We start from the raw sequence: 3,135 nt of genomic DNA on the forward strand, positions 1-3,135 counted from the left end.
ACAGATAACAGCTCTTGACACTGGACAGCCTGTGATTGATAAGGCCATTAGCACCAGCTCACCCAACCTCGCTGATCACGGGTAGATAAATACATCCTCTGTATCTGAACCAGGCCCCCTCTTTACACTCTCACTGAGCTTAGAATACAACACCACAGTAGCTTTGGAAGCATCTACAAGGCTAACCCAGTCTCAGATATCATATAAACTACTAACTAATGAATATTAGAGTTGCAGCACAGTCATCACTAGTGTTTTGTTTTCTAAAGCATATTCTGTGAAATAGTTGAACGAGAAATCCCACCAGAATGCGGGGCAAAAGAATATCAGAGTTGCCTGATGCATTGATCAAGCCCACGTTGTCCTGTAATTCAGAGAGTGGTCTTGGAAGATGTTCACTTTCACACCGATGTGGGCAATTTTTGTAAAAATGTTTTTATAAACATTTTTATTGAAGTTGTTTGCAGTCTCTTAAATCAAATACAAAAAGAAAAATATAATTGACACAGATATACATTCTCATTCTTAACAGAATAACATATTATGCAGGAGATTACGCGAAATACTGTCGCCAAATCTTTTCAAACTTTGTTATCCCCCAACCCGTTTTGCATACATTTGTTCGCATTTCCTGACCCTTTTAATTTTGTCAAACCATTCCTGAAACACCGGAACTTGTGGTGACCGCCAGTTCTTCTAACAGTGATCTAGCAACAGCCATTACAATATAAACAAATTTTGCCAAATATTCTGAAAGTTTGCAATCAGGATCAAAACCAAAAAGTAATAATTTGACGTTACAAGAAATTGGAATCACATAACAAGTTTTAAGAAAATCAACGATTGCATCCCAGAAAGGCTTGATTTTAGGACTGTAAGCCGTAATGTGAGACCAATTGGCTGGGTCACATTGAAAGCATCTAAAACTATTTGCAGACGTATTATCATACATTTTGGCAATAATAGCAGGAGTGCGGTACAAAAGCCATTTGCTAAAAAATAACATTCTACGCCAGTTGGCGCCACGTAATGAACCAAAGTTGAACTTATTAATAGTTTTCCATATATCGATAGATAACACAAAATTTTCATGTGTATGCCATTTTCGTATAGCTTTAGAGCACAACTCCTCCTCCCGACTCTGTATTAAGTAATGTTTCCATTCCCCAGGTTTTTTTATTGAGGCATTTATAAAGAGATCTTCTACCAACGGGGAAGAGATACTAATATGATTAAGGTCTAGTTGAGCCAGAGTTTTAAAGATCTCCATATAAGACCCGATTAACAAAAAATTGCTGGGAATTAAACGTTGCATTGCGTCGACAGCTAACCAGGACCCATTGTCCACAAAATCGGCTAACGTTTTAAACCCAGCACGCTCCCAGTTTACAATAATTATGGGTTCAATTTTTATCTTCAAAAAAGAAAAAACACCAAATAGGGGAGGTGTTAAATTAAAGAGGGGGAGGGAATATCTCTTAAGCATGGCATCCCGTTGTTTAAAAAACCAATTCAGGGTCTTATATCGAACACATTTTGGTGATTTAAGCACAAAAAGGGGGGATGGAATCTGAATTTCTGAGCATATTAACTCAAAGAAAAAATTTACAAATAAGCTTGCGCCAGAGGTTAAATTTTTGAATCTATCTAAGTACTGTGCAAAGTATGCATAGTAATATTCTTTTAAGTTTGGTAATGAGAGACCGCCATATTCAGTTCCTTCATATAAAGTCCGTATGTCGATTTGAGTTTTTTTTTTTGCCAAGACAAATGCGGAAAACATAGATTCTACTCTAGAGAAAAAAGAGCCAGGCAGAAAAATTGGAATAGTGGAAAATAAAAAGTTAAAAAGGGGAAGTATTGACATTTTAATCAGTGCAATTCGACCGAGAATAGATAGCGGTAGTGGATCCCACCGTGCAAACATTAAACAAACCTTTTGAAGCAGTGGGGCAAAATTAAGTGTATATAAATCCTGAATTGTAGGAGAAAAAAAGATCCCCAAATATCTTTTAGGTTTTGAGTTAATACAACCATGCAAATCAGGATGTACAACAGGGTCTGCACCCTCACAAACCAGAATTTCTGTCTTTTTTTATTAATTTGATAGCCCCCTAAAGCCTCGAATTCTTCAAAAATCTTAAGAACCTGTGTCAGTGATCGAAGATCCGGCTTAATTAATAACATAATGTCACCGCGTATAGTTTGATCTTGGCCATAGAGATGACCGGGGGAACGATCTGTACGCAATTCCGAATAGCTGCAGCAAGTGGTTCGATAAAATAGGCAAAAAGAACTGGAGACAGGGGGCACCCTTGCCTAGTTCCCCGCTGAACTAAAATTGAACCTGCTAAAACTGTATTAATGATTATATTAGCTGTGGCGCCAGTGTACAGATTCTGTATTAAATTAATGATTTGTTGTGGAATCCCAAAGTATTTCAAAATAATAAAAAGTGTGTCCCAAACCACCAAATCAAAAGCTTTTTCTGCATCTAGTAGTAGAACCAGAGCCTGAAGACCCCATGACTCAAAAAAATCTAGTGCCTTAATCAAAAAATGTGTATTTGTGAATAATTGCCCACCTATAATAAACCCGTTTTGTTCGGGGTGAATTAGATCCGCCGTAATATTATTAAAACGAAGTGACAGTAATTTGGTGGCAATTTTATAATCCAAATTTAATAGTGTAATCGGTCTGTATGAATTAGGGTCCTTAGGATCTTTCCCTTTTTTCAAAAAACTAACAACCGTTCCTTCATGGAAAGATGCGGGAACTTGCCCGCCATCGAGCATGGAATTTAATAATAACAAAAACAAATTAATAATATTATTAATATGCGTTCTTATATAGCGCTCTATTACCCGTAGGCATCTCGGCGCTTGCCTTGGGAATCCTCCTGGCTTTTTCCCTGTGAGATACCCGTACTGGGCATCCCCAAGGTGAAAGCCAGGCCTCCCGCCGCGGGGGGGGGGGCCATAGTGGAGATTAAGCAGGCTGATGCCCAGAGCTGCAGAGTGTGAACCCGTGATTCGAGTAGGCACCGAAACGAGAATTATCGAGTCCGTGGATATTTGGGCTCAAGACCCTGCCGCGTCGGGAATTGAACCCTGGTCCCGGGTCTGACCTCTGCTT

This window comes from Lissotriton helveticus, chromosome 4_1 (genome assembly GCF_964261635.1).
Source record: "Lissotriton helveticus chromosome 4_1, aLisHel1.1, whole genome shotgun sequence".
NCBI lineage: Eukaryota > Metazoa > Chordata > Amphibia > Caudata > Salamandridae > Lissotriton > Lissotriton helveticus.